Below are 11,936 nucleotides of genomic sequence, written 5' to 3'. Positions count from 1 at the left end.
AGTTCGAGCCAGGAGGCAGAAAGGGGTTAATGTTTGCAATGAATGGGGGAAGGTGGAACTGGGATTTCTCTTCCCATCACTGATAGGAAAGAAGGAGCAGATGATCATAGAACAAAGGATGAGCATTCTGATATTTTCATTGACTTAGGGAGGGCAGGAAGCGGATCCCAAGGGGTTCTTGGCTGGGAAGGAAAGGGAGGCAGGTAAGGTAGTTCATAGTGATCATGCTATGGTGATCATCCATCATGGTTGGTAGGGAATGGGAACACTCATTGCATGACCAGCTGCAGTGAAACTACTTCTGAGTAGAGTTTCCAAGGATCGGGTTGTCCTGGTAAGCCTTGCAGCTGCTGCTTATGACCCTCCTCCCTCTTGCTGCTTCTGCCCTCACTCTCTTTCAGTTCCTCCCAACCCTCCCACCCTGTTTACAAATGGGCGGGGACAGCAGAGGAGTGTTCAAGGAGAACTCCGATGCACCCACACACAACCTGGCAGCAGCCCCATTTTTTCCCCTTTTTAAAGGGGAAGGATTTGACTTGAGTCCTTTAGAGTTGCAAGAGGGTGACTCAGAGACTCAGAATGTGCCCCTGTTAGGACTCTTTTTGCGGGGGGGGGGGAGTGACTCTAGACTCGATTGAAGTCTAGCCATGCTGGGTTTTCTCATCCCTGCCAGGAAGGGGGTTCAAAACCTGATGGCCACTGGCTCATCCATGGCTACCTCATCCAGCCCCTGTCCTACCCCATTCCCCACCCCTTCCACTGGCAGGGCCTTCCCCCTCCCCATCCACTGGCAGGGCCATGATGGTGGCCAATCTGTGTCCCACTACTGGTGGTGTGTGGCTTTCCCGCTGCTGCCATCTTAGTGCTGGTGTTATCTGGCTGTACGCAGGTGCTTGCCAAGGATAGGATTGTGCTGATAATCACTGATCGTTACAGAAAGTAACCAAAATTACACTATGACAGCCCCTGCTGCTGCTACCCTTCTTTTATTGTGCTTTGATGTTTGGCTTATATTTGTAGGATTTACAAGAGCGTTGCCTATGAGTAAAATGGCGTCCTGCAGTGGCCAGGCCAGCCTATTACAAAGTATTTTGATTGTGTTATATTGGTAATCTGCAGTCACTAAGAAGAAGCACTGTTAGAACTATTCCAGGTTTGTGGTCTGAAATCCTTAACCGCTCCTGCCATGGATTTATTGTCATTGCACAGATAAGCATCAAAATGGGATCAACAGCTTTATAGAGTCCAGTTCTCACTGAAGTAGGGAAGCTGTCTCTGAGCTGTCTCTTTGTGTAAGGACTGTACCACTTCAGGCTTCGGGAGCTTCTCCCTGACTTAGTCATTTTGTGCATGCAGAAAAGTGTTTTTGTATGAAAGAGCATTTGATTGTGTGAGCCCCCCTTGCGTTCCGAAGTGGTAAAGCCCAAAGATCTGGCTACCGCCACACCAAGAAAACTGACCTGTATGCCTTCCTTCTTCAATTGCCCACCGCAAAGTCTAGCGCTTGCAATCTGCCACTCTTGTCAAGATGTAGATGAAACAACAACCCAGAGTTAACAGACTGAAGTTATAGTTGTGTTATATTTACTGTGTTTCTGGCTCTTGCAACTCTTTTAAGCAGAAAAGAAATTGACTGAACTTCATTACAAACTCTTAATTACCCATTTCCCCAAAATAGATGTTTGTGTGCATGCTTTGGAATATATGCCATTCATTATGATGGAGCTGTTGTGCAGCTTTAAATAAACAATGGGGACTTTTTGGGTTCCTTTCTTTTCTTTTTTTTAAGTCTGAAATGCATAATTAGTCTTGCAGGCACAATATTTTCAGACTTCAGACGCTTGTTCTTCAGCTGTACTATTTTTGTGTGGGATTTCAGAGGCAGAAAAACAGAGATCCCCCTGAAATTTGAAGGCATACACCCTCCCACTGCCTTTTCCCCTCTAATGGAATGCTAAATGTATTAAAATATGCTAGAAAATGTGGTTCAGTGCTGGTTTTTAACACATATCTGTATGAGGAAAAGACGGAAAAGAAAGATAAAGTGAAGCAGTTAAAATTCTGCAGGGTGGGAAGGAATTCTGTGGCTCATGGTGGTCTCCTAGAAGATCCTTCCAATTTACTATGGGAAAGCAACAAAGGCTCCCTACTCCAGATCTGCAAGAGATGGTTTTAGGGCAATGATCTTGACCATAGATGTAAAGGGCTTTAGAAAAGATACACTCCTTACTGAAGTAACTGACTATTTCTGGGTAGGAGCTGAGCAGTATGTGGTCTTCTGTCTTTTTGTTTGTTTTTGATTAAACAAATATAGTCCATCACAATGGTCAGAAACCCAACCTATTAGTCTATAGAGAAATGCATGCCAGATAAAGCTGTATATTATTTCTTCACACTCCTTGAGGTCTCCCACTTGAAAACACCTAGGACAGGATAAATGACATCATGGTCAGCTAGATTAGACAATGGTCAACACTCTTCAGAAGGACCACTTGGCCAGGCCAACCCCTGAAGATTTAAGATACTGGCAGTGGTAGCATTTAGTGTGCTACCAGGATGCGGGGCTATCATGGGAGGTAGAGTTGCATACCTCCAAGATTGACCTGTAGTCTCAGGAATCAACATCCAGCTTCAAGAGACAAATCAGAGCAATCCTAAAGATGTTAAAGGGGCCTCCAAGAATTCTCAGCATCTTGTTGGGTTAAAACAAAATCTCCAGGGATAGCTTCAGTCAGTGTTGGCAATCCTGATGGAGGACAGTGTAGGGCTTTGTCCAAAGGCACCCAGAAACCTGGTGCTGGGCAGGATCCACACCAGTGTGAACCGGTGCCCTGTTCATATAATGGAACTTTCAAGGTTCCTCACCCTTGAGCACTCTAGGCGCAGTGCTACAAGTATCAGGGCTATTCTTTTTCTGTGTGAGCTTTTGAGAAGCTGTACATTTATAGGCTGAAGAAAACTTTGTGATCAATAATGGAAATTTCTACCATAACAAAATATGAAAGCAGTACGTATTTTGTTCTAAGAGAGGCAGAACGTGCGTGATGTACAAGCAAGTGTGTTATTTTCCTCTTTCATGCAATCTTTAGATTAATTTCCCAAGTGAATGACTTGTAAGAACTATACGACTCTTTGTCACTTGTCGATTTTAAAGAAAATCAAATATTCTGTTCATTTGTAGCGCGGAGAAAGAGTGAGTTGTTTTGTATTTATTTTACTTCCTCAAAATGTCAAGATTTAATATCACTCAAACTTTAGTTTCAGGAGAGCAGTTTTATAGCTGCTTACTGAAATCAGAGTACATTTTGACAACTAGTCTGTAAATTCTCAGCTACTAAGCTTTTCAGTCTGAAGTTATGGGGAATTTCTATTATATTGATAAGGGCATTCATCAATACTTTACTGTCATCAGCGATTGCAAATAATTCCTCATGCTGAAAGCGCAGGCAGCATTCCGAACATTGTGAGCAGTCTTTTTTCTTTTCTTTTTTTTAAACGAAAAGCAGCCACTCTTTTCATGCTCATGCACTCATGAGCTGCATGCACTCATGCAGCCACTCTTGGCATGCTTCCTGGCTGCGTCTGAGGTCACTCCCCTCTTCCCCTTTAACAAAAGGGGGGAGGAGAGAAGGGGGTGGCCCTCAGGGTGGTGGGAAGCGACATGAGCCTCTTCTGAAATCAGAGATGTGCACCACTTCTCCAGCTCCGAAAGAGCATTTCATGCTGCTTCTGAGTGGCACAAAAGGTGTTCTGGGGTCGCTGGAAGCAGCACCCAGGAGAGGTGAGTGCTGCTTCCAGGATGTGGGCAGTGCTTTCTTCCTGGGTGCTGTTTCCAGAGGCCCTAAAGCACTCTGATGGAGCCAGAGAAGTGGTGCAGCGAAATCAGAGAGGTGTAGGCCACTTTCTGCCACCCTGAGAGCCACCCCTCCCCCCCGGCAGAGCCTGGACTACCTCCTTCATTCCCCCTTTTCTTTCAAAGGGGGAAGGGAGGAGGCAGCTGTGCAGACGTAATTGTGGGACGAAGACGTCACTTCTGGATCAGGGTGGGGGGTGGCAAAGACAGAGATGGCCTTGGGCATGGGAAAGCCTAGGACTGTCTCTGGGCACTGCTTTATACAAAACAAGGAATCCATGTAATCACTGGTGATGAACATGTTGTTTCATACCAACTGCTACTAAGTTCTCTTAAATTGTATCATGTCAACACAGGTTCAGTATTACCCTGTTTACTTGGACAGAAGTAAGTAAGCATTCAGCCTCAGAATGCTTTTGGAGTAGATTTGAAAATACTTGTGAGTCAAGGCAAAGGGGTCAGGCATAGAGCCGGATCCACAAATATGTTCAAGTCCATTTCCAAAATGCACTGGTATTTGAATTTGTTTGAGGAAGAAGCATATCGGCACCTGCTGAGAGAACCAGTGACTATCCCCATCTTCTTGTTCTGTATCAGCAAGCGTGGATATGCAATAAAATAAAATATATATTTTATTGAATAAAATGGATGGAATTATTCAAAGACGATTTGCAAAGTTGCAAACCTTCTTACAGGCTGAGGGCCATGAAAGCTCCTGCATTGTCATCAGTCTACATACAGAGGAATGATGGATTTTATTGAGAAGTGATAGCACCAGAATCTGTACCTCATGTAGAATATCTGCCTGGGCATTTAATATAGTAGGACACAACATTTTTGGGAATGCACCGTGCCTTCTAGAGATGCATCAGCCAGGTATGCATTAGGTGGACTGCTTGCAAGTGGTTGAGGACTTTACCTGTTGAATTCCCACCTGTAGGCATCCTCCCCAGTCCAATATGGAGTTGAATGAGTAAGTATGGGTGTGTGGAGCCTAATTTGTAAAACAAACATCAATTTACAAACATCAGGCCTTCGTCTGCCTGAAGATAACATCCACAAGGTCGCCAGTTCGAGGCCACCGGCACCGTGCGACCTTGAAGCAGCTGACAAGCTGAAGCCGAGCTATTCCATCTGCTCTGAGCGTGGGAGGATGGAGGCCCGAATGGGAAGCCAGATCGGAATGAAACACCTGAATGTAGTGGTTCTTGAAAGAAAGAACCTTCTTTCAAATTGTAAAAATCCCTATTTAATAAGGTATTTAAATATAAGCCTGCCTATGTAAACCGCCTTGAATAAAGTCTTGAATAAAGACCAAGAAAGGCAGTATATAAATACCTGTTGTTGTTGCTGTTGTTGCTGTTGTTGTTGTTGTTGTTGTTGTTGTTGTTGTTGTTGTTGTTATTTACAATTTGTAAAAAGAAGCATTTTTACTGTTTGCTTGGTGCAGAAGTCACATTAACCACTTTAACTTCCTATCTCCCATGCTTTTTGGATCCTGGGGGAAAATTCAAAGTGGCTTCAATCTCATCATAGACCATAAGTTTTTTCATAGGATAATTACTATGAAATGATAAAGCTGCTGTTCATCTCATTGTGTTCAATGTGTTAAGGCTTCATGCACGTGACAGTGGCTCACAGACACCCCCATCCCAGTAGCAGAGCCAGGGGGCAGAGCTGTAAATGCTGTACAGCTCTGAAATTTGCCCTGTAAGTTTTCCTTCCCCCTCGCTCTCGGGGGCATTCCAAGGAGCAAAAGCATTGGCTAGGCTGGACAGGGTGGACAGGCTCCAATAGCAAGGGGGAGGGGCAGTTTACCTGGTGAGTTTCTGAGCCATGCAGGACTTACAGCTCTGCTTCCCACCTCTGGCTCTGCTACTGTCCCTTGAAGCGGGTAGGTCAGTGGTGAGTTTGGTTCAGGGGAGAATCCTGGATAGTACAGGGCAGGGAGTGGGCCAGGCAGGGGATAGTTTGGGGGTGGATGATCTCAGCGGTTGCCACACACCCCAAGCTCTGATTCCGCTTTCCCTGCCGCAAACCTTTCCCTGAGTCTCCTCAGATTTAAGCCAGCACAAAAGCTGGCACAGGTCTGAGGAGATCCAATGGAGATGAGGTGACCTATGGGGAGTAAAGAAAGTTTTACCCCTCCTGGACCTTCTGGTCGCCCTCCCCCATAGCATGCAATAAACACTATGTCCACAGCACTGCATGCTTTAGGCTAATGAAGGATAGGGTTGGGATCATGGTCCAATATCCTAGGATCTAGAAATGTCCTTTGTCAATAAAAACCAACATTATAAAATATTGAGAATAATTTTTTTGGAATTTTCAAATAATAGGATTTTGAATTCATATATGGATTTGAGTCTGCTAACAGGTGAATTTACAAATATATAATGGGCAGTTCATTTTGACTGAAGAGTCATATTAGTCTCTTTAAAGCATAATATGCAAGTAGTCATAGGTACCATAGAACATAATGCTGTGATGGAGAGCACTGACAGAGTACAAACATGTGATGGCAAGACATGGAGACTGACATTCAGAATCCATTACTTACTGGCTGCCTTGTGTCATTTTACAACAGACATGGTGAACAATTCAGTAGTAATTAAAATGGCAAGCAAATGGAAAGATCAAAACAAGCAAATTGCCATTAATATGCCATCGCCTGGGAAAAACTTCTTTAAAGGGATGACATGGTGATTATACAGTGTAGACAGGCAATTGGATAAGCATTAGGCAGTCTCCAGTTTAATATTTAATAGTCTACCTTTCATTATTATGAAGAACGCTGCCAAAGTATGAATGTGTCTTATCTGGCTGGCAGTGAAAGGAGAATGCATCTCTTTATAGATGGGTGTATCTGACCTTCTGTTCCCAAAAGATATATAGAGGAGCAGATGGACAAAAAGGTCCCTTGAAATATATTTTGCTTGGCACCATTCAAATGATGGTTCGGTAGAATTTCACAAGGTTCCATGCGCCTAGTGTGGACTACATATATATCCCAGAACGACATGAGCCAGACCATCCATTTGAATGGCTAGCTCTATCTAGACCTGCTATACAAATGAGTTTGCACAATACATGGTTGGCAACCTTCAGTCTCGAAAGACTATAGTATAAGCCTACAGCACCCGGTATTCCCAGGCGGTCTCCCATCCAAGTACTAACCAGGCCTGACCCTGTTTATCTTCCAAGATCAGACAAGTTCAGGCATCTGCAGAGTAACAGTTGCTGTATCACTTAAGTTACATGGTACATGCTTATTGTGAACAGTTGCCTGCACTAGACAAGAAAAATAACTATAATTCCTGCTGATGGCACTGACTTTGGTTTTAGTCTTTGAGGTTACAGAATTGAAATAATACATTGATTTGCCCCGATGAAGAGCTGTGTTTGAAAATCATTCTGCACTTATTCTTGGAATAAGATTTCTGAGAGTACCTCAGACTTTAATTCTTCTGCAGTGTTCTTTGCTGCGGTGAGTTTTGTTCTGATGCTTACATCATTCATCCCGTAATACAAACAAACAAACAAACAAACAAAAACTAATTTCCTCTAAGTATCCGGCATTAAAGGAATCCATGGGATGGTTCTTTGAAGTCCATGTAGACATGAGCTCACCTTTTGATCTTTTTCTTATACACACACAAAATACATTCAATAAGGTTTCATGGTTGCTGATACTGTGGCTATTACTGCTTCTCCCTTAAATTTTTTTTTAAACAACCACATTGGTTTCCTTTATATTAGGCTTACTGATCTAAATATCTCAATCCTAAGATGTTTTCCCTTGTGTATAAAACTTCATAGAGCCAATTTAATAACTCTATCCTATCCAGGATTGGGCTGTTAGAAGCAGGGTTTTATGCCATCTTCTGCTGGCATAAAATAGCTGCTGAAGGAGCACAACAGGCAACAGTGCTCCAAACCCCTGCTGGACCCTGTCATGCCCACTAGACCAGGTAAGGCAGTGGTGGATGGGGAGGAACTGGGAGCAGGAAGGTGACAATTCAGCGGCGTAGGTCCAAGGAGACCCGTTGATGGTCAGGTAGCCTATGGAGAAGCAAGTAAAAAATACCTCTCCCAAGCCGTCTGATTCCCCTCCCACCATAATATGCAGCATGCATTCTATCAGCCTGGCTGCACAGTATAAAATGATGGGGGAGAGGATTGGGCCATCAATAACCTTTGTCTCCGTCTATTAGCATTGTTTATTTTTCATTTCCTTCTGTCGTATTACATATTTTGGTCTCAAAATTAGACGCAGTCTCTGTATTAATTTATGTTGATTTATTGCTTTCTTCCATGTTCATTTTACATTTGGGTATGGTTGAAAATGTAATAATTTTACTAAACAGCTTTGCAAAGGGATGTTCAAATCTAAATGGCCAAATGACTGGATATAATGTGCAATGATTTTTTTTTTTAATGTGACCAGTGTATATGTATCAGTATGCGCCAGGATCATGTTCCTCTCCCCTCGTTTCCTCAGACTAGTGCCAGCAAAATGGCTGGTGCAGGTCTGAGGAGACCCATTGTGGCAGCAGAGACCCTTACCTCAAAAGCAGTCTCCAGGATTACATCCTGCAGGGTTCAGCACAGCACTGGCAAGTGGGAAGGGTCATTCGAATTGGGCTCTTAGGCAGGTAAAACAAAATGAGTGCCCAAATTCAGGGAAGAGTCAGAAAACACAACCTGTACTCATTTGCAAAACATCTATATTCATTTAGGTCTCTGCTCAGCCACATTTTCCTAAATAAGCTTCCCAAGATCGATCCCATGCATAGGAAAAAAGTTCTTCGCAACATACAGAGTTCAGTTTGGAAAACTTGTTATCTTAATCTTACCAAACCAGATCAATCTCTAACAACAAGTGCTCTGTCTTGATACAGAGCTGTCCAGTTTATTTGCTATCCTTCAGGTGAGTGGTATTAATTATGCCTGAAATCAATACAGTAACTAGACAGAATGCAGGCTACCATTTGTTTTGGAACTGCCAATAGACACCAAAAGTGCTAGCATAGATCATCCAATTCCAAAAGCTAGGAGTAAGTGTGCACATAATGGCCATTACAGGCTAATGGCTGAGAAACCAGCTACCTCAGTTATTACCAACAAAGAGAATCAATTAAAGCAATGTTCTTAATTGTTTTTCATGCTAAATGCCACGCTTCTGCAGTGTTTCACTGTGTTCCATTGGGTTCTCCACAGAAAATAAATCTACCAGGGAGACTCCAGGGCCAGATTCCTTTTTCATCCTCTCTGGCTAAAATCTGTACACATTTGTTTTGAGTTCAATGGAATTGATATAAAAATGCAGTATGCTTGTGCAACTGACTGCGGCTTACTGCATTTGAAAACACTCTATTCATGCCACACATTTTGAGAGCACTACACTTGAGGCCAAACCATAGATGGGGCAAACAAACAAGATTTATTTTGGTCTGAGTTCATGGGGTCTCACCATGCTTTCCATTGCAGAACACTGCTCCAGTTGATTTTAACATCAGTTATTTTGCTTTTTAGCCACCAAATCCTAGCAGATATTTACAATAAATGCAACATGTTTTAAGAAAGCAGGTTGATTATGTGCATAGTGGGACACTCCTGATTCACTCCTAAGGATGTACAACAGGTAGCACTGACTAGATATTAATACTGGGTTGGAAGTGTCCCCATGTTCGAAGTGTCATTCGATGTTATGGAACTGGAATTTGAATGGAGATCTTTTAAGTTCTGATCTGATTCATGAAGCTTCGATGGTTGGCAACTTTCAGTCTCGAAAGACTATGGTATAAGCCTACAGCACCTGGTATTCCCAGGCAGTCTCCCATCCAAGTACTAACCAGGCCTAACCCTGCTTAGCTTCCAAGATCAGACGAGATCAGGCATGTGCAGGGTAACAGTTGCTGTCACTGATTCTTCAAAGAACTAGACCCATAAGAGAGACTATCCTCTTCACCCAATCACCTTTCGGACATTGAAATGGGTGGGCAACACATCTCACCTCAATGAAGATTGTGAACCATACTTGAAATGGTAGTGAGTAGCATGATTCCAACAAAATACAGGATAGAAAAAATAGATATAGCTCATTGGACTGCAGACTTCTTAAAAAATGTTGACTGAAGGATAATCTCTAGCATATATGTGAAACCTATCTGATGTTTATTGTGGTAGATTTATTGCATTGTCTTTTTTTGAATCCAGTCTAATCCTATCTAAAATTTGTTAAGCGCATTTTTCATCCTAGTCTCAACATGTGTACAGCAGACAGTGAAGTTCATTTTCACAACATTTGGCTGCATAAACAGTGAGCTATGGGATCTCTCTCTCTTTCCCCCATCCAGACATCTTCATAACATACACTGTTGTCCAATTGATCTTTGAAGGCTAGATATTGTAATTTGCCTATATTAGCATGTTGCCTTCTTCCGAGAGCCAGCCAGAATCCTGGGTCTGGCACAGAGACCTCATTTGTTTACACTGATGCTATGAGATTGACTCATAGATTGACTGTAGACTGACAGGCATTGTCTACAAATAAGGGACAAGGGTGAGAAGAAAGAGCTGTGATACCTATATATACATACTTCTTCTAGTAACAAAGATGAAGATGTGATATGAACAAACATATCACAGCAAGCATCTCTTCAGGAACTTGTGTGCATGGACCCAATCCAGCAAAATCGCTGTACGCTGAGCTTTCTCTACTGGAGTTTTATAAACTCAGACAGCGTTATTGTGTTCATGTGAGACCACTCCAAATGGGCTCTGTATGCAGATCATCTTTCTTATATTAGGGTGAGTTATTTCTGTTCTTGTATAAGCTTTAGAGAAACGTCTAATCAGAGTTGTAGCAAACTCTCCACGTTAACTATTTGTGTCGGTTTCTATTATTTATTTAGTATGCCCAGAGGAGTAATGCTCCATTAGACATTGTTACTGTATTTCAACAGAGATAATGCATCAAATGGTGTTTTTTTCCCCCTTTTCAAACTGCTATAACATTTCACACTAGGCTTATATTTTAAATGGGAAACTTTAGGGTTCATTTTTGACATCACTTCTTATAATCAGTAGTGACAAACAGGTCATTAAAAAATTGCTTGCTGGACTGAATATCCTGTCACTTTGCACAGCTCTTTGAAAAGAGAATATGAGGGTTCACAGAGATCATTAAGAGAACGGCCACATTTCACACTTCAGTAAGAAACCAGGGAGAATAAGAACCAAGCTTTTTCAGTTTCACAAAATGCATAAGAGGCTTAGAAGGAATGGAAGGTATGAATCCTGAAGACAAGGGAAGGGGTCCTTTTCCTCTTCCACATTATACAATATAATTATTTTAATCTCCCATAAAAGGTTTAAGGATTTGTAAGATGAACAAATACCCCAGGAAGAGAATTTGAAGCAAGCCCTCCCATGTGATCCTTAATCCGTTCAAGCACCATTTATGATTTAGATCTCCAGCATTCACAGATCCCCATGCATGTTAATACAAGCTGGTATATTATGAAAAACTGAAAAACAATAGCCATGATTTGAAGGAGCAGGAGCAGGACATTATATACATAGAATGCTGTTTACTGAAGAGGCAGACCATTGTCCATTGACAGTGCAATGCATATCTATGCATGTCTACTGAGAAGTAAACTCCACTGACTTTAATGGTAATTGTGCACAGCAGGGGTTCCAAAACTGTGTGTCACTATGCCTTAGGGCAATGTGGTACAGTCATAGGGGCACCATGGGATGTCCCTTGTAGCTTCCCCTGAAGAGGTCCCTTCCCCTGAGGAGACCTTGGGTAGCTTCCCTGACCCAAGATGATACAGCGGCAGCCATTTCGGTGCCACTGCTCCTCTGGTCGCTAGGGAAGGATAGGATTGGGCCTGAAATCTCATAAGAAGTCATGAGATTTCACAAGATCCAAGATAGCATCACCCAGCTGAGGAAGTGTTGTGACCTGGGTAAGTTTGGGAACTACTGGTGTACAGGATTGCAGCCTTACCCCAGTATTGACCACACTGACAGCATTCCACACAGTTTCCAGGGTTTCAGGTAAAGGTCTTCT

General features: G+C 42.6%; 1 pseudogene; it reads right to left on the bottom strand.

Moving 5' to 3' along the window:
* Positions 1-9,659: 9,659 nt before the first annotated feature.
* LOC136650838 (5S ribosomal RNA) lies at positions 9,660-9,776 on the bottom strand (annotated as a pseudogene).
* Between the last annotated feature and the right edge of the window lie 2,160 nt (positions 9,777-11,936).

The sequence above is a fragment of the Tiliqua scincoides genome, chromosome 4 (genome assembly GCF_035046505.1).
Source record: "Tiliqua scincoides isolate rTilSci1 chromosome 4, rTilSci1.hap2, whole genome shotgun sequence".
Taxonomy (NCBI): domain Eukaryota; kingdom Metazoa; phylum Chordata; class Lepidosauria; order Squamata; family Scincidae; genus Tiliqua; species Tiliqua scincoides.
This window is presented reverse-complemented; position numbering and strand designations above follow the sequence as displayed.